We start from the raw sequence: 21,544 nt of genomic DNA on the forward strand, positions 1-21,544 counted from the left end.
CTACACATAGGTAAACGTTTCAAAAATTACTTCCTTATATTCAACATATATCCTAACCCCAATTCAGTTTTCCAGTTTTACCAGTTCCCCTGAAACCCATTTGAGGACTATTTAGTAGTTTTTGTATAAATAAGTGCGGATTTTCAAAACCTCCTCCCTACCTCCACTCTAATCACCAATTGCTAATCTAATACCGAATTTCAAAATTCCAGTTCTACCCTTTACAAAATCACAAATTGTACAAAATTATATACCATATAGCAAATACCAAAAGGTACCAAATTTTGTACCATTTAGCACTTTTCGTACACGATTTTCCAAAATGTACTTTCATATCTCAGCTCTATCCGTTCACCTAAACCCAAATTATAGCCAATTAGTTCCATTTAGCACTTTTCCATAAGTACGAATTTCCAAAACTACCTCAATCCTACACTCCACTCTGTTCACGCAAATACAAATTATAGCGAATTTCGTACCATTTAGTACTACTTCGTGCACATTAGTACGATTTTCCAAAGCTACCTCCATATCTCAATTCTATATTCCAACAGTAATCTTAATTCCAAATTTCAGGATTCCAGCTCTTCAAATCCAAATCATACTAAACTCACTACCATTTAGGACTTTTCGACCTTTGGTACATCTTTCTTACTCTTCATCAGTGACCCCCATTCCAAATTTCAGGATTCCGGCCCTATTCGTTAACCCATACCCAAATTGTGCTATATTTAGTACCATTTAGTATTTTTCGTATAATTTTAATTCGAATTTCCAAAAACCTTCAGTGACCTTCATTCCAAATTTTAAGATTCCAGCTCTAACCGTTCACTCAAACCCAAATTGTACTAAATTGACTACCATTTATTACTTTTCGTACACTTATAGTTCGAATTCCAAAAACCTTTCATTTTTACTCTTCATCAGTGATCCTCATTCCAAATTTCAGGATTCCAGCTCTATCCGATCACCCAAATCCAAATTATACTAAATTTAGTACCGTTTAGAACTTTTCGTGCACTTATAATTCGAATTTCCAAAAACCTTTCTTTCTTACTCTCCACCAGTGACCCTAATTTAAAATTTCCGGATTCTAGCTCCATCCGTTCACCCAAATCCAAATTGTACTAAATTTAGTACCATTTAGTACTTTTCGTACCCTTATAGTTCGAATTTCCAAAAACCTTTCATTGTCACTCTTCATCAGTGACCTTCATTCCAAATTTCAGGATTCCAGCTCTATTCGTTCACCCAAACCCAAATTGTACTAAATTTAGTACCATTTAGTACTTTTCGTACCTTTATAGTTCGAATTTACAAAAACCTTTCATTGTTACTCGTCATCAGTGACCCTCATTCCAAATGTCTGTATTCGAGCTCAATCCGTTCACCCAAATCAAAATTGTACTAAATTTAGTACCATTTAGTACTTTTCGTACCCTTACAGTTCAAATTTCCAAAAACCTTTCATTATTACTATTCATCAGTGACCCTCATTCCAAATGCCTGTATTCCAGCTCTATCCGTTCACCCAAATCCAAATTGTACTAAATTTAGTACCATTTAGTACTATTCGTGCACTTATAGTTCGAATTTCCAAAAACCTTTCTTTGTTACTCTTCATCAGTGACCTTCATTCCAAATTATAGGATTCCAGCTCTATTCGTTCACCCAAACCCAAATTGTACTAAATTTAGTATCATTTATTACTTTTCGTATACTTATAGTTCAAATTCCAAAAACCTTTCATTTTTATTCTTCATCAGTGATCCTCATTCCAAATTTCAGGATTCCAGCTCTATCCGTTCACCCAAATCCGAATTGTACTAAATTTAGTACCATTTAATACTTTGCGTGCACTTATGGTTCGAATTTCCAAAAACCTTTCTTTTTTACTCTCCATCAGTGACCTTCATTCCAAATTTCAGGATTCCAGCTCAATTCGTTCACCCATACCCAAATTGTACTAAATTTAGTATCATTTAGTACTTTTCGTACCTTTATAGTTCGAATTTACAAAAACCTTTCATTGTTACTCTTCATCAGCGACCCTCATTCCAAATGTCTGTATTCCAGCTCAATCCGTTCACCCAAATCAAAATTGTACTAAATTTAGTACCATTTTGTACTTTTCGTACCCTTACAGTTCGAATTTCCAAAAACCTTTCATTATTACTCTTCATCAGTGACCCTCATTTCAAATTTCAGGATTCCAGCTCTATCCGTTCACACAAATCCAAATTGTACTAAATTTTGTACCATTTAGTACTTTTCGTAGCCTTGTAGTTCGAATTTCCAAAAACCCGTTGGTACATCTTTCTAGCTCTCCATCAGTTATCCTCATTCCAAATTTCAGAATTCTAGCTCTTACCGTTTGCCTAATACAAAGGGTACCATATTTAGTACCTTTTAGTACTTTTCGTACACTTCTAGGTCGAATTTCCAAAAACCCAGCCTTATCTCACCCCTACACACCAACAGCAACCTACACCCAAAATTTCAACTTTCTAGCTTCAGCGGTTTCGTCTGGGCGCTGATGAATCAGTCAGTCAATCAGTCAGTCAGTCAGTCACTCACCTCACTACTCTTTTATACATATAGGATATAAGGGTCCTAGGTGCGTGACCATGCAATTTTATACCCTTTTCCTTTAACATTGATATGTTATTTTCGTAAAATCGTCAATGTCATGAACATTAATATTAACTGCAACATTTCTAAGTGATATATGTAAGTGTTTACTCACCTTGACCCAGACAATCCGTAATTAGCACAAACATTCCTTTTATGTCTGTATCTTTGGCGGTAATAGCTGGAATAGATTTTTCGGTAGTTTTTTTGTTTTTATTTACAGCTACTTTTTCAGGACCAGCTTTTTTAGTAGGAGCTCCTTTCTCAATTCTTCTTCGCAGTAACAATATTCTCATCAATAGCTGCATTCTTTGCAACATTCACTTTTGTAGTTGATTTCTTCTTCGGTGTAGCACCCTTATATACCTCCGCCGCCGGCGATGCTACGTTAAACGAGCTACCGAGGTTTGCGGCTACCTCTGTAGCCCAGTCTTCCTTTTGTTGAATTGGATTCATTAGGACAGAAGTAGATGTTAACTTTTGCTTTGTGATATCGAATGTGTTCTTCAACTCGCTACTTTTATTTCTCAAGGCGGCCAAATCTGTTTGCATTTGACTAACAATTGCCTCTAATTTACAAATTTCTTCTGATTTCATTTTCCTCTTTCGAAATCGGTCAGAAATAAAAACCGGGTAAGGACCTTTGGCTTTATCAGTATCAGCATGTTTTGCCTTAGCACGATCTACAATAATTTCATTCAATATAGAAGATTCCGGAACGTCCTCTGAGTTTTTAGCAGCTTCAATCACCATATTGTTTGGAATATCAGATTCATGAACTGCAACATCGGTAATAGGAATGTTATTTCCGTCAATTTCCACAGATAATTCCAGCTTGCGATATTGAGTCATCATATGTTTTAGATTTCGCTTTTATGCGAAAAATGTCTTGCGAATTACATATTTTTAAAACAAAAATAATTTTAACATTTTTTGTTTTATTTTTGACTGGAAAAACACAACTGACTCTTTCGAACACAAGCATATTGGTATATGTATGTAATTTGAAGTGTATGTGTACATTCATCCTATTGTTTAAACACACACACAAAATGTGAAAAACGAAAGGTGTGAACCTTTTGAGAGCAAACACGAACTGGATCATAAATTATTCTATATGCATATTGTTGAAACTACTAGAAAGACACACATACAAATGTCCAGTTAAGGGGTTTATTCAAGTGATGTGGGGTGTTAGAAAAAAAGGATTTATAAAAGGGATGAATTTTCATTCTGCCATCATAGAGAAACGAAAATCATTAAAAATATTACATTGATGATTAGTGATTTTATTCGCTGATAAATTTTCCGGAGTAAACATATTTAGAAAGCAATGTGCAATGTGGACTAGTTCTTTCATGGCATATTTTGATGCAGATAAAACGCAGTCATGTAAAATGCACTCCAATTCCTCACATTTTACCACCATCAGGATGCACTTCAAACGGAGTCGTGACAAAGGTACTCCATTCCTCACACTATAACCGCATTTGGATATAAGTTTCATAAGGGGCAAGTCAATACTTCCTGAGAAAATAGCCTGAAAGGTACAAAAACACCTATGACACCGTGTGTAGTGGTTGGAGCGCAAGATAACTCTCGAACGGATCTGCCGATTCGGTCTAAAATGTGGCCTTCGTAATATTTTGTACAAACTTAGTTAAAGTTCGAAGATAAGCCATATCGGTCCACTCCTTCAGGTACCTCCCCACCAAAGTTCAAAAATGTTCGGAAAAATTGTGCGCACGATAACTCTTGATGGGAGTGACCGATTTGGTCCATACACATCCTAATATATCTTCTAGATATAGATCAGGTTCGAATATGGACTATATTTGTCCACTCCTTCCTGTACCTCCCACACAAAATTTCGGATAAATTAACTTTAAGACCTGCTTTCGAATTACTTTACAACTTGCATTCGCTGCCTCAATTACGACAGTAAAAAAATTTTCAGGGGCAAGCCTATCCATCCATACTTTTGTCGGTTCATACGCCCAAAATTTTGAAGACCCCTCTAAACAAGTTTTTTTTTTTTTTTTGGAAAAAAGTATTTCAATCCACACAGGCTGAGGGTATATCTCTGTCGGCAAAGCCGACTGATACTTTTTTACTTGTTATATATGATTTAACTGCCACTTTGGCGGCAAACTTTTTGCTGGGTATCTATGTAAATTTATACATTTCGTTGCAAACATATTCTTTGTATCAAACACCATTATATATTTTTTTTTTTTGTATTTACAATACAGAATTAAATCCTCAGCATTTATGCTAACGAGGGTATATGCACTTTCATACGTGCAAAATGTGCCTCATCGTAATAATGGTTTTAGACCCCAAGTATGTTTGGACGAAATGTGTTTCAGACTATTTGGAGTTGATTTAGCAATGTCCGTCCGTCTGTCTGGCTAGCTGGAGCGCACGATAACTCTCGAACTCTCCAAACTTAATTTAAGTTCGGAGATGGGTTATATTGGTCCACTCCTTCCGGTACCTCCCCCACAAAACTTCGGAAATGTTCGGAAAAATTGTGCTAACGATAACTCTTTGGTCCCTACTCCGCACATCGTGCAATTTCTAGTATACTTAGATGAGGTTCCAATATGGACCCAATCCGTACATTCCTTCGGGTACCTCTTACACAACATTTTAGAAAAGTTCACTTTAGGACCTGCTCTTGAATCGCTTTGATTTTTGTTGTAGCAACTTCTATTCACTGTCCTCTATACGACAGTACAACCTTTATCAGGGGCAAGTCCATACTTCCTCAGAAAATAGCGTGAAAGTTGTAAAAAAAACCCTGTAGTGGTTGGAGCGCAAGATAACACTTGAACGGATCTGCCGACTCGGTCCAAAATTTGGCCTTCGTTATATATTGTCCAAACTTAGTTTAAGTTCGAAGATAAGCCATGCAAAAATGTTCGGAAAAATTGTGCGCATGGTAACTTTTGATGGTAGTGACCGATTTGGTCCATACTTTACACATCCCAATATATCTACCAAAAATAGATCAGGTCGGAATATGGACAATATTTGTCCACTCCTTTGGGTACCTCCCACACAAAATTTTTGATAAGTTCATTTTAAGAACTGCTATGGAATCATTTTGATTTTTGTTGAAGCAACTTTCATTCACTGCCTCAATTACGATGGTAAAAGTTTTTCAGGGGCAAGTCCATATTTCTTGAGAAAACATCCCGAAAAGTGTAAAAACCATCTATGGGCCCATGTAGTGGCTGGAGAGCACGACAACTCTCGAACCAAATACTGAGTTGATCCACTCCTTCCGGTACCTCCCCCACAAAAATTCGAAAATATTAGCTAAAATAGTACGCGTGATATCTCATAAACAGAGCAACAGGGTTAAGGGTCTGTCCGAGGATCCCTTGAAAATGTTTACCTAGTGGTCCTGTTTATAGCGATATCATGTTTTTCGTAGGCAAGTGCATGCTTCCTGAACCTGTGAATTATATGGTGACCAACTGAAACGACAGGTGGTCGCGGTGTCTTTCGAGGGGAATGACACCCAAAATAAGACCCACTTTCCAAACGGAATATGTCGGTCCATTCCTTTCGATACCTTCCCCGCAAAACTTTTTGAGATTCTATACAAATCCATATTTTTGTCGGTTCATACGCCCATAATTTTCAAAACCCTTCAAATATATACGTTTTTGGGAAAAATGTGTTTCAATTCACACAGGCTGAGGGTATATCTCTGTCGGCAAAGCCGACAGATCCTTTTTTACTTGTTTTGCTCTCAAAATATGTTTGCTCCGATCATATGCTAGTTTTTACGAACAAAAATTCGGATCCGTTAGCCATTATGCAACCTATTACAAAGTAAAGTATCTATGAAAAACTTTAGGGGGATTTGTAAGTAGCTACGACTACCAAAGAAGTACCCTTAAACCCCATTATTCATTTTTTTTATACCCTCCACCATAGTATGGAGGGTATATTAAGTTTGTTTTTCCGTTTGTAACGCATTGAAATACTCATTTGCGACCCTATAAAGTATATATATTCTTGATCAGGGTAAAATTCTAAGTCGATCTGAGCACGTCCGTCCGTCCGTCCGTCTGTGGTAATCACTCTAGCATCCACAAAAATGAAGATAGGACGCTGAAATTTTGGGAAAATGCGTCTTTTGTTTGCAGGCAGGTCAAGTTCGATAATGGGCTATATCGGTCCACGTTTTGGTATAGCCCCCATATAACGGTACCCCCCGATTTGCGGTATTTTAACGTTTTTAGCTACATTTTTAGACCGATTTAGCTATAATTTGAAATTTAGGGTTCTTAAGTATCAATAAACTTATATAACAAAAGTTGTGGACATAGGTCCACGTTTTGGTATAGCCCCCATATAACGGTACCCCCCGATTTACGGTATTTTGACGTTTTTAGCTACATTATCAGACCGATGTAGCTATAATTTGAGATTTAGGGTTCCTAAGTGTTAATAAACTTATAACTTAGAAGTTGTGGACATAGGTCCACGTTTTGGTATAGCCCCCATATAACGGTACCCCCGATTTGCGGTATTTTGACGTTTTTAGCTACATTTTCAGACCGATGTAGCTATAATTTGAAATTTAGGGTTCTTAAAAGTCAATAAACTTATATTACAAAAGTTGTGGACATAGGTCCACGTATTGGTATAGCCCCCATATAACGGTACCCCCCGATTTACGGTATTTTGACGGGTTTAGCTACATGTTCAGACCGATTTAGCTATAATTTGACATTTGAAGTTCTTAAATGTCAATAAACTTATGTGACAAAACTTGTGGACATAGGTCCACGTTTTGGTATAGCCCCCATACAACGGTACCCCCCGATTTACGGTATTTTGACGTTTTTAGCTACATTTTCAGACCGATATAGCTATAATTTGACATTTAGGGTTCTTAAGTGTAACTAAACTTATATAACAAAAGTTGTGGACCTAGGTCCAAGTTTTGGTATAGCCCCCATATAACGGTACCCCCGATTTACGGCATTTTGATGTTTTTATCTCCATTTTCAGACCGATTTAGCTATCAATTGACATCTAGGGTTCTTAAATGTCAATAAACTTATATAACTAGTGGACATAGGTCCATGTTTTGGAATAGCCCCAATATAACGTTACCGACCGATTTCAGGTATTTTGAGAATTTTACCAAAAAGTTTTAACCGAATTATCTGTAATTTGAACATCTGACATTTGAAATTCTTAGTGGTAACCACACCTCTCCACCAAAAATTGTCAAGAAAGCCCCATATAACGGTACCTCCCGATTTTCAGTAATTTGATGATTTTAGCTACAATATTAAACCGAACAAGCAGTAATTTGACATTTGAAGTTCTTAGTGGTCACCACACCTCTCCATCAAAAATTTTCAATATAGGTCCATGTTCGGATATAGCTCCCATGTAACGGTACCTCCCAATTTTCAGTAATTTGGCAATTTTAGCTAAAATTTTTAACAGAACTAACTGTAATTTGACATTTGAAGGTTGTAGTGGTCTGCACACATCTGCATCAACAATTTTCAACATAGCCCCAATATAACGATACTTCCCTATTTTCGGTACTTTGAGGATTTTACTTAAAATGTTTAACCGAACGTAGGTCCATGTTTTTGTATAGCCCCAAAACAAACCTCCCGATTTTCCGTACCTTAGCTTTATTTTTTGGACGAACTTTCTGTAATTTGAAATTTAAAAGTCAACAAAAATTCTGCAACAAAAATTGTTCATTTAAGTTCATATTTTCGTATAGCCCAGATACCTCCGAACTAGCTGTTAATGACATTTGATGTTCCCACGTTATGTACCGATTTTCGATATTTTGAGGATTCTAGCTAAATTTTTTAACCGAATTAGGAGTTATTTGACATTAAAGTCTCCCATCAAAAACTGTCAACATAGGCCCATGTTTTATTATAACCCCTATATAAGAGTACCTCCCAATTTCTGGCCCACCAAAAATTGTCAACAGTTAGATATAGGCACCATAAAAAAGGGCCTCCCGAATGAAGCATTTTATGCACATTATCTGACATTTTAACGTACTCACTTAAAGTTGGGGACAGGAATGAATATTTTATGGTGGAGGGTATGAAAAGTTCGGCCCGGCCGAACTTAATGCTTTTTTACTTGTTTTTTGCTGAGTACAGCAATATTGAAGAATACTAGAGATGAATTCCAAAATTCCACATAACAGTCAATTCAGTAGAAAAATATGACCAAATCCTTAAAAAACTTATTTTAAAACATACGCAAACATTGCTCTTATGGGGTAGATTTGTACTCTATCGCTCTATTCAGATGTATTTAGTCCGTATATGGTAAAAACCAAAAATGTTTTACAATCGATGAATCCGAGTTTCACCTATTCAGAGTTCGCCAACATATTTTTTATAGTATGACTGAAATTCTTTAAAATTAAGTGTTTTAGGAGGAAACCCATAAGGCTGACCATTAAAATTAATTTACGCGGAAGCTGTGTTGGCATCAATGTAGAAAAATAGGTAAAATGGCTTGAACCCAACAAGTTTTTTTATGTTCCCTTCCGATTTCAGGCTTAACCATACATTTTATAGACATATGCCCAAAAAAGACTCAAAGAATACTTCATGGGCAACATGATACTAGTGTATGATTTTTCGATACACCCACTGCATCCACCTAAAATTTATGCTGACATTCTGAAGCCGGAATTCCCGGGTTTTTTGAATTTTTTTAATAATTCGGATCATAGAACTCGTGATTTTACGTCGTTTAATCTATATCTCATGAGTGTGCTCCTTACAGTATCCTAGTAATTAGAGTCTAAATGCCAAAATTTGATGCGTGAATTTTTCTTAAAAACCCTGTTTTTGCGTTTAAAATTTACAAGTGTTGGGGCATAAATGTAATATTGTTTGGGGCCAAATTTCCTAGTTTGGGGCCTTTTTGTATTGGGACCACTTTTCACATTGAAAAAACACCCCAAAAATTGTGGTCCATTTTCATTTCCGTTTGGGATGTTATTTTATGGGGCCTTATTTCTGTACGCCAACCTCTATACCAAAAATCGTAGATGTGCTCGCAAATAATGTTTTTAATTTTTTTAAATGGAATTGTAAAGGAAATTTGATTTTTACCATATAGACAACTATGTATATGGAGTTTGCTAACAAAAGTGTTCGCTAACATCAGGATATTTAAATTCTGTACGAGCGCACACAGGCTTCATATTCGAATATTATTTTTTTATATTTTGTTAGCAGTTTTGTGATAAGTTGACCACAGCTCATATCCTGTGAATACAATTTACACATTGCAATTATATTGTGTCCCGCTGTTAATATAGTTATTATATATTTTTTTCTTTTTATTTTCTAGGTAAAACAGGATTATTTGCCTGAGAAATATATCAACTAAATTCATTTTGCGAGAAAAGGAATAAAAAAGCTAAAAGAGAATAGCAAAACCGCCACAATGCAAACATACATACGAACACCAGAAAAGCGCTAGAAGTAATAAAAAAGCAACGCAACTGTTAAAACTAAATATTTGACATTAAGCTCGAAACAAAGAGCACGAAATAGGTATAACAACGACGGATAGAAAAAGAAATATTATCAACTAACAAATAATGGTAACAAATGTATTTTAACCACACAAATATAAAAGCTACATGCAAACAAAAGCGCAGACCACCTACATATGTGTGTATACATGTGAACAATTGCGATTAAATAGAAACGCCACATTAAACTTGAAATGTTGTGAAATGAACATTGAGTCCAAACAACAGCAACTACAATACCAGCTAACGACTAACAAATACTATTCAACGAATTTTGTTAAAAAAATGTAATGCAGTTTTTGCTTGCCACAACTACAAAATGAGGATATACCCGCACTCATGTGTTTTGGTGAAACACGCAAGAGTGGCGAGGCATGATATCAAATATTGAAATGAAAACTAAAACTTGTGTGAATAGAAAAGAAAACAACAAAACAAAATTCATTTGAAGTGCAAGTTTAAATTAAAGCAATTCAAGCTCCAGTGGGCTGCCAATAAACACAAACTCATACTTCACAATTGCTGCTTGCCACCACACTAACATCCAAAACAAAATAACTTGTTATGATGCTGCTGAGTTCATCACTGTCTGCAACAATAGCTGAAATGTAAAGAAAGGTTAGTAAATAAAAGTTGTTTTTTATTCATGTTGTTAGCTTTCATTTTGACCTTTTTGTTTCGTTTTTGGTGCCGGAAACCCCAAATAAAGTAGCAAAACATTTGCCAAAATACTCAATTCAAATATTTATTAAATTTACCTTTAAAAGTAAATTTCATTTCCCCGGAATTCTTCTTCGAATGAAACGTTGCTAAAAGTTAAGAGGATTTTAGGTTTATTGTCTAGGACCATATACAACACCATTACTGCTCAATTTATTCAACCTTTTTTTTGGTGGGGAGTAAATATTGACTACCTGTCTGATGTTGAAGATATTTTTTGGCAAAATTAAAGGTTATTTACTCTTAATTTATGGAAAAATTGCGAAATTGCAAATGAATGAAAAAATGTGGAAAATAAAAATAGCAAATTTAAATCTTAAATAAATAAAATAAGGTATAAATAACATTTGGTTGGGCAAAAACGTGGCAATTTTATATAAATAAACAAGCAAAGTAAAATAAATTTATTATTTCTTTTTTACAAATAAATATTTCAATGCCTCTAAAAAGATAAATAGATCAACGAAAGTTTTCTAAAAATGTGGAAGCAAATGTGAGTTTATAAAGTGGTGTAAATGTATGTGGTAATTGGAGAGGTATTGGCGCTTCTCAATACAATATACCACCCATAATCATAAACAATAAACTGAAACCATTTTTTAAGGAAAGGGGAAGTGCGAGAAATGTTTTTTGGGAAAAATAAGAATATACTTCCGATCAAATCAAGACGTGCAGGTATCAATAATTTGACCGAATTCATATTTGACTTTGCTGTTAAATTCTTTTGCAAATGAAGGTCTACTTGGCGACTATAAACGTTTCCCAGATTATGTATCAGAAGACGATATTAAGGGGTTATCCCTAGTTGTAGAGAAAAAAAAAACTCATTTTTCATTAGTTTTTTTTTTTCAAAGAAACTACCAATTTTTTTAAGTGGTTCTTTTTCTCATCTGAAGGAGCACATCTTAAAATACTTTTGGAAATTTGTTTGTTAAACAAGTAAAAAGTGTCAGTCGGCATTGCCAACTGATATATACCCTCAGCCAATGTGAAGTGAAACTTCCACCTACGGACAGATCGAATGTATTTACGGTCTCTTCAGAATTTTGTGGCCCTTTTTGAACATTTGAAATTGCCAACAATGTGGATTAGGAATTAACTGCACTAGGACACAAATGTTGAATTTTTGTGAGGGCGGTACCCTTAGGGAGGACCGATATGGGCCATTTTAGATGTTAAACTAAATTTTGACAAAATATTAGGAGATCCAAAGTTTGGTCCAAATTTGCTTACCCCATTCAAGTGATATCGTCCTAGCATTTCAGTGACATTTTTTTAAATGAAACTAAGTTTGGATATAATATGACGAAGACCAAATGTTGGACCAAATCGGTTGAACAGTTCAAGAGTTATCGTGCTCTCCGACCACCACATATGGTGACATAGCGGTGTTTTACACCTTTCGGGCTGTTTTCCCAAGAAATAAGGACTTGCCCCTGAAAAAACTTTTACCGTCGTAATGGAGGTAGCGAATGCAAATAGCTTCAACAAAAATCAAAGTGGTTCGAGAGCAGTTCTTAAAGTGAACTTACCCGAAATTTTGTGTGAGAGGTACCAGAAGGAGTAGACACATATATTCAATATTCGAACCTGATCTATATCTGGTAGATATATTAGGATATGCAAAGTATGAATTACATCGTTCACTGCCTTCATGAGTTATCGTGCGCACAAATTTTCCGAACAATTTCGAACTTTTGTGGGGGAGGTAACGGAAGGAGTGGACTGATATAGCCAATCTTCGAACTTAAACTAAGTTTGGACAAATATTACGAAGGCCAAATTTTGGACCGAATCGGCAGATCCGTTCGAGAGTTATCTTGCGCTACAAGCCCTACACACGGTGTCATAGGGGCTTTTTGAAACTTTCAGGCTATTTTCTCAGTAAATATGGACTTGCCCCTAATGAAACTTGTACCGTCATAGGGGGGCAGTGAATACAAGTTGTTGCAACAAAACTCAAAGCGATTGGAGAGCTGGTCCTAAACTGAACTTTTCCGAAATTTTGTGTGGGAGGTACCCGAATGAGTGGACCGATTGAGTCCATATTGGAACCTCATCTAAGTCTGGTAGAAATTTCACGATGTGCAAAGTATAGACCAAATCGGTTACTTTATTCATGTGTTATTGTGCGCACAAATTTTCCAAACATTTTCAAACTTTTGTGGGGGAGGTACCCGAAGGAAGGGACTGATATAACCCATCTTCGAACTTAAACTAAGTTTGGACAAAATATTACGAAAGCCAAATTTTGGACCGAATCGGTTGATCCGTTCGAGAGTTATCGTGCGCTCCAGCCAGCCAGACGGACAGACAGACGGACGGACATGGCTAAATCAACTCCAAATTGTCTGAAACACATTTCGTCCAAACATACTTGGGGTCTAAAACCATTATTTCGATGAGGCACATTTTGCCCGTATGAAAGTGTATATACCCTCGTTAGCATAAATGCTGAGGGTATAAAAATTTTAAATAGTATTTTTTATACCCTCCACCATAATATGGAGGGTATAATTAAATTTGTCACTCCGTTTGTAACACATCGAAATATTCATCGGAGACCCTATAAAGTATATATATACTTGATCAGGGCAAAATTGTAAGTCGATGTAAACATGTCCGTCTGCCCGCCTGTCCGTCTGTTGAAATCAAGATACTGCCCGCAATTTTTAAGATAGAGCTTCGCAATTTGGTGTGGAAGTTTCTATTACTCCTAGGATGTTTGGTATTGCAAATGGGCTATATCGGTCCACGTTATGATGTAGTCCCCATAGAACGATACCACCCGATTTTAGGTATTTTGAAGGTTTTAGCCTCATTATCACACCAAAATGGCTGAAATTTAGTATTTAGACGTCGTTGGTGGTATAAAACTTTTCCCCAGAAATTTGCCGGTATAGGTCCACGCTTCATATAGATCCCATAGAACGGTACCTGACGATTTTCGGTATTTTGAAGGTTGTGGCCACAATATTCCACAAAACTGGCTGAAATTTGGTACTCAGTCTTCGTTGGGGGTACAGAACTTTCCCCTAGAAATTTGCCGGTTAAGGTCCACGCCTTCATATAGCCCCCATAGAACGGTACCTCCCGATTTTCAGTATTTTAAAGGTTGTGGCCACAATAATCCACCAAAATGGCTGAAATTTGGTGCTTAGACCTCGTTGGTGGTATAAAACTTTTCCCCAGGAATTTGTCGGTATAGGTTCACGCCTTCATATAGCCCCCATAGAACGTTACCGCCCGATTTTCGGTATTTTGAAGGTTGTGACCACAATAATCCACGGAAATGGCTGAAATTTGGAACTTTCCGCCAGAAATGTGTCGGTATAGCTCCACGCCTTTATATAACCCCCACGCTAACTCCCGATTTTCAGTATTTTAAAGGTTGTGGCCACAATAATCCATTAAAATTGCTGAAATTTGGTGCTTAGACCTCGTTGGTGGTATAAAACTTTCCCCCAGGAATTTGTCGGTATAGGTTCACGCCTTCCTATAGCCCCCATAGAACGGTACCTCCCGATTTTCGGTATTTTGAAGGTTGTGGCAACAATAATCCACCAAAATGGCTGAAATTTGGTACTTGATCTTCGTTGTGGGTACAGGACTATCCCCCATAAATTTTTCAGTATAGGTACATGCCTTCATATAGCCCCCATAGAACGGTACCTCCCGATTTTCGGTATTTTACAGGTTGTGGCCACGATAATCCACCGATATGGCTGAAATTTGGTACTTAGTCTAGGTTGGGGGTACAAAACTTTCCTCCAGAAATTTGTCGGTACAGGTCCATGTCTTAATATAGCCTCCATAGAGCGGTACCTCCCGAATGTCGTTATTGTGAAAATTAGCTACATTTTTTACCGAAATTGCTGAAATTTGGAATTTAGTTTTCTTCATAAACGAAGGGAAATTGTTCCATTTTACTTCAATACAAATCGTGGTGGAGGGTATAACAAGTTCGGCCCGGCCAGCGATAACTAGAAACGGATGTGCCAATCTTGTTATTATTTTGTAGGCGTTTAAGAACCTAATAATTTTATATTTAAGCGAAACAGAATTTTAAAAAAATTGTGAACTGTCAGAGTCCAAATTTCAATTGTAACCAAAACAAGTAAAAAGCGGTAAGTTCGGCCGGGCCGAACTTTTTAAACCCTCCTTCATGAAATACTCTGATCGGTCGGTCGGTACCGTTATATGGGGGCTACAGTAAAACGTGGATCTATATATGTCCGTAATGTTTGTTGGAGAAGTTTCTTGATCACTGGGAACCCTAAATGATAAATTATAGCAAATTCGGTCTGCAAATGTAGCTAAAACGTCAAAATACATAAAATCGGGTCGTACCGCTATATGGGAGCTATACCAAAACGTGGACCTATATTGCCAATTTTTAGTGGAGAAGTTTGTTGGTTATTGGGAACCTCAAATGTCAAATTTCAGCTAATTCGGTCAGAAAATGTAGCTAAAAGACTCAAAATAATTTAAATCGGGAGGTAATGTTATATGTGGGCTATAACAAAACGTGGACCTATCTTGGCAATTTTTTGTAGAGAAGCTGTTTAGTCATTGGGAACCTCAACTGTCAAATTTCAGCTAGTTCGGTCAAAAAATGGAGTTAAAGCTTCAAAATACTAGAAATCGGGCGGTACCTCTATAGGGGGGCTATAACAAAACGTGGACCTATCTTCACCATTTTTGGTGCAGAAGCTTTTTAATCTCTTGAAACTCCAAGGGCCAAATTAAAGCCAATTTGGGAGGAAAATGGGGCTAAAATCCTCAAAAAAACTTAAGTCGGGAGGTACGGTTATATGTGGGCTATACCAGTTCTCAAGTAAGTATACCAAAACGGACCTGTCTTGACAATTTTTAGTGGAGAAGTTTATAATCCATTAAAAACAGCAAATGTCAAATTTCAGGTAGCTTGATAAAAAAAAAACTTGACCTGCCTTTGGACAAAATTGTAGCGTTCTATTTCAATTATTCCGGACGCTAGAGTTATTACAACAGACGGACTCACAGACATGGCTAGATCGTCTTATAATTTTATCATGATTAAGAATATATATGCTTTACAGGGCCGCAAGTGATTAGTTCGATGTGTTACAAACAGAAAAACATACATAATATACCCTTTATACTATGGCGGAGGGTATAAAAATTGACTTTTTTTGTCAAAAAATCAGACAACACTAGGATTGGCTGCTGTGACCCAACCAGCCGCACGTCTTAAACAAAACGATTACAGAAACGCATATATAATTTTTACAGATGTGACACTATGTACGAGCGATATGGTTCCCAGTGGTTAAAGCTTCTCTGTCAAAATTTTCCCATGTTGTGGTACGGCCACCATATAACTGTACCGCCCGATTGTACTTATCCCAATTAGCAAAAATTAGGTATATGAGGTTCCCAGTGCTCACAATAAAACTGTGAAAATTAATTATTCCACAAAAGTTCAGAATATTTCATGGTGGAGTGTATTAAAAGTTGGGCCCGGACGAACTAAATGTTTTTTACTTGTTTATTATAACTAATAGGTTATATTGCCTATTTTATGGTCATGTTCGGCCCGGGCATTTGTTCTAGTTACTTGTTTCCATTTATCTTCCTCGAATGCTTTGCCTACTGTTCCAACATTTCTATTAAAATTTTCACTGGAAAATATGTTTCATTTTTTTTGTTTGGTTCATGTCGTTGCTTTGGTTTGTGTGGCTTTTAGCTAGTTGCTGTTAAAAATTGCATAAAGGACGTTTCTTTTTCCGGTCTTTTTACAGTTAATAACACAATACGTTTCCTGAACATTTAAATTTTATACAATGGCAACGACCAACCACAATATGTTTTATGGACATGTTGCAATTAAGGAAGAACCTACAAAAAAATTTAAGTTGTTAAACGAAATTAAATTCTAGTTCTGAAACAGAAAAAAATGATTTTAGAATTTAACTATGACTGACAGATAAGGATGTATTTCGTCTGTAAACTGAAATTTCTTGTTTCACATCAGGCAATATTATTGCCAAAATTCTAAATTTGCACTTTTGGACTATGGATTCTTAGATTAAGGTTATCGGCACACCTGAGTCAATTTAGGGATAGTTTGTAGGGATCGGATCACCCAATACAGGACAGAATTCCATCACAATTGGTATTAGTGTCCTCATCAAAAACAAGTCTGTTCTGTTCTTCCTCATTTTCGATCAGGGCACGAACGTAAATAAGACTGTGCACTTTGAAATGACTCTAAGGGATGTTTCATCCCAGGACTAATTACAATCCAGAGCTAAATTCATGCTTACTCCCATAGCAGCTGTAAGACAGTCTTCCATGTTATCATTGTCACCCTGTGTTGATCTGGCCATTTCCGCCAAATAATCACTATAGCGTCCAAAAAATTGAGCTAGAACAATATTTTTGCAACCGAGTGTCGTTTTTTCCATAGGCAGCTCAAGTTCGAAGATGGGCTATATCGGACCACATATGCAAATTATAACTTGCGCTAGTGTGAGTGGAAACGTAAACAATGCATTAATCTAACGAATGTGTTTATAGTGTACGTGCGTGTCGTATGCGGGCATAGGAAAGTTGTTGTTGGTGGCCATCACTGGTATAGCCCCATATAACAATTCCTTGCGATTTTCGGTATTTCTAGGGTTTTTGCGTCTAAACAACCCGTAATATGACATTTGAAGTTCTCTGCAGTAAAGAAATTTATCCACAAATAATTGTCAATATAGGTCCATATCCCCCATATATTGGTATATCCCCCATATATCGATATCTGCCGATTTTCGTTATTTTGAGGTTTTTGAGTACATATTTTAACCGAACTAGCTGTAACTTGACATTTGAGGTTCCACGTGGTCATAAAATTCCTCCATCAAACAAAGTCAACATATGTCTATGCATTGGTATAGCCCCCATAAAACGTAGGATTTTATCTAAATTTTTTGACCGAACTCCCTGTAATTTCATATTTGAAGTTTCCAGAGGCTACAACAAAAGTTTATTTTTTGACCTAGCCCCCATTTTAGGTGCATTTTTTTTACCGAACTACCTGTTATTTGACACTTGAGGTTCCCAGTGGTCACAAAGCTTCTCCACCAAAAGTTGTCAACATAGGTCCACAGTTCTAGGAATGTGGCTGCCTCGACTGGCTGTAACCATGCTGCTGGAATTAGTTGAGCAGTTTTGGTAGGGCAGTTGAAATGGTGCAGTGTTTCTAACGGACTTTGCTTGGCAGATTTTTTGCACGGTATCATCTATCGTTGACCTATAGGAATTAAGATGGCTGTACCATCCCGAGCGTAGATGAGGCAAAACTACTATGGTTTGTCGTGGAAACTCAGGCTTCTCAGTTGCTATTGGTAGACTTGCTCGTTTTTACTCGCGAGTGAAAAGTGTTTGCGAGTGGGAGTACTCGAAGAGTGCGAGTTTTAAAAGCAGTTTACTCTCAACTCTTTTGTTGCAAGTCTGACTTTTTGCTCGCACTCTTCGAGAACTCCCTTACTTTTCACTCGCGAGTAAAAATGAGCAAATAGGAGCTCTGACAAGAATCGAGAACCATCGGACATGACCTTCAACAAAGTTCTCACCTATGCAGTCGACGTGGTAAACGGAGTGGCCGTAGGTTTAGTACCGTATATTTGCATATTCCTTGTGGGGAAAAAGGTGATAAGATCCGTCAAACAGGAATTCAGCCTTTCACATCAGGGAATGTGTCTGACGCCAAGATCGTACACTTATATGCATGCGTTATGTCATCTGGAGTGGGGTGGAAACAGGAGAGGTAGAGTTTAAACAGTTTCGAAGATATGACGCCACCTTGGGGAACTCCCTGTTTCAGACTATGGGGCGTGGACTTCTCGTTCCTGAATTCCACGTACGACTGGAATCCACACATATAACTAACTATTCAACTTTTCAAATCTGCTCATTGTTCTCAAACGGTATCAACGGCTTTTGATAAGTCGAGCTCCGCCATCAATTTTTTTATCGTACGGCTCGCTCCGGTCGAATCTTCAACGAATATGTGTGGACATGGCGTGCAGCGCTGTCGTAGTGCTACGGAAGCCATGCTGATAATCGAAAACTTTATAGCTACTTCCGACGCTAGGGAGGAGTAAAGTCTCAAGAGCCTTTGCTACGGGCAACAAAACGAAATCATTCTCTCAACATAACTGGCATCGTTGTCTGACTTCAGTAGCGGGACCACCCTGCCCATTTTCCAGACTTCGGTAACAATAAGGGTGGCTAGCGACAGGTTGAGAAATTTAGTGAGATTTAGTTGAGCAGTTTTGGCAAGGCAGTTGAAAAGTGTTTCTAACGGACTTTGCAGATGTTTTGCACGGTGTCATCTATCGTTGACCTATAGGAATTAAGACGAGCGTAGATGAGGCAAAACTACTATGGTTTGTCGTGGCAACTCAGTTGCTATAGGTAGAGGGATGTTCTCCGAGAACTGAGAACCATCGGCCATGACCTTCAACAAAGTGCTCACCTCTGCAGTCGATGTGGTGAACAGAGTGGCCGTAGATTTAGTACCGTATATTTGCATATTCCTTGCGAGGAAAAGTGTGATAAGATCCGTCGAATAGGAATTCAGCCCTTCACATCAGGGATGGTGCCTGACTCCAAGATCGTACACTTATATGCATGCGTTACGATCTCTATGCCATCTGGAGTGTGGTGGAATACAGGTGAGGTAGAGGTTAAACAGTTTCGAAGCTATCACGCCACCTTGGGGAAGTCCCTGTTCTTCTTCTTCTTGTTCCTGAATTCCACGTACGAGTGGAACCACACCTATAATTGACTATTCAACTTTTCAAATCTGCTCATCATAAGTCGAGCGCCACCATCAATCAATTTTCTATCGTACGGCTTGCTCCGGTTGGATCTTCAACGAATATGTGTGGAGTTGGCGTGCAGCGCTGTTGTCGTATTACGGGAGCCATGCTGATAATCGCAAATTTCATACCTACTTCCGACGCTAGGGAGGAGTAAAGTCTCAAGATCCTTTGCTACGGGCAACAAAACGGAATCGGTCTGTCAACATTGCTGGCATCCTTATCTGACTTCAGTAGCGGGACCACCCTGCCCATTTCCCATACTTCGGTAACAATAAGGGTGGCTAACGACAGGTTGAGAAATTTAGTGAGATACTCTACTCCCGGTAGTACTCTTCTCTTCGCCGTGTCACTCCCGGGATGCTCAACAAACTGTATATTGAAATAACTTACGCACCTCTTTGGGTGCCACCATGGTGCAATGGTATTCACACCCGCCTTGCACATTGAAGGTCTTGGCTTCGATTCCCCGGCCAGGCAACATCAAACATTTCAACGGTGGAAAAATACCCCTCAGTAATGTTGGCGACATTTCCTGAGTATTTCAGCCATGTAAAACTTCGGATCGGTCAACGTAACGTCGACACACGTGACTGATGTCCTATCTTTCCAGAGTTCGTGAGTGACTTAACCGTTGCCCACTATTCACTTATTCCTGCTCCAATGTTGCAACTCTTCAGATGATTTAACCACTTGTTCCGCTTATGCTCGCCGACAAACCTGTTAAACTCCAGTGTCATCACCTTGACTCTGAAATCACTGGGTTTGGCACGACGAAGCTCATCACGCTCATTAGGTCTCACTTCGGTTATTCGACCAGCTGTTATATGGTGAGTGGCTGCAGAAGTGATAATGTTTCTGAACGTCTTTTCCGCTACCCGAACATTAGACAGATATCTGAAGCGGTGATTAGTGAATTTTCTGAAATTAGACCAATTAGGTTTCCCATGATTGGTGATGAAATCGGACAGTATTCTGATGGAGACAATTATGTGGAGATAATTTGAACCACGAGGAACGACGAGTTGCCAGGTGACGTAATTTGTCAGACCAGGCGGCACGATGGTTATATCTGGCGAACTGTGAGACTATCTGTTAATTCTAGTAGGGATGCCCCCATTGATCCTGCAAAACGTAGAGCTATGAATCTACAATTCATGATGAGTATTTAAGTCCCCCAAGACCAAACGGTTATGACCTTCCAAAAGCGGGCTGACATTGGGCCTATAATACCACTATTAATAAGCGGGATGTATACGTTAAGCAACTCTACTTTGGCAGTACCACACCAGACTGCTACTCCCATATATTCCGTTTGATTAGAGGTCACAGCGGTAAAGTATATTTTTGTTTGTACCGCTATGCTCTTTTGATGAATCAATATCTCTTAAGGATGTAACGAGTAGCACCACACATTAGTACCTTCGGGTGATAAGTATCCACACGAAATTAATGTGCGATCAAGGTAAATGTTGACATGATAATCATCATCAACTACATACTATCATTGTCACCATTAGATTAATATAGGAGCCAAGAAATATATTTTCATGTAACAAAGAAATTCTTTTCTCGTGTATTTGCGTCAATGTCCTACTTATTTCACTCTTAAGATATTCCTTCTAAATTATAACATTGTGTGTGCATTTGTAAATAAACGACGACGATTGACGTTGATTTGACATTTTTACGTGCTTGAACTGGACAACTAAATTGTATGTAAGTGATGTCCTATCTAACATTCCAAGCACGTGTTCATATGCCCATGGTT

At 37.7% G+C, this 21,544-nt stretch overlaps 1 protein-coding gene across 2 annotated transcripts in view; it reads left to right on the forward strand.

Moving 5' to 3' along the window:
• kek4 (kekkon 4) overlaps positions 1-21,544 on the forward strand; it is a 285,350-nt gene that overhangs the window by 55,442 nt on the left and 208,364 nt on the right. For both annotated transcript variants that reach the window (XM_073974539.1, XM_073974540.1), the window contains exon 2: positions 10,012-10,816. The gene's annotated coding sequence lies outside the window, so the exon portion shown is untranslated. The remainder of the gene's footprint in view (positions 1-10,011; positions 10,817-21,544) is intronic.

The sequence above is a fragment of the Musca autumnalis genome, unplaced genomic scaffold (assembly GCF_047663935.1).
Source record: "Musca autumnalis isolate F117 unplaced genomic scaffold, ASM4766393v1 scaffold_3, whole genome shotgun sequence".
In the NCBI taxonomy this organism is placed as follows: domain Eukaryota; kingdom Metazoa; phylum Arthropoda; class Insecta; order Diptera; family Muscidae; genus Musca; species Musca autumnalis.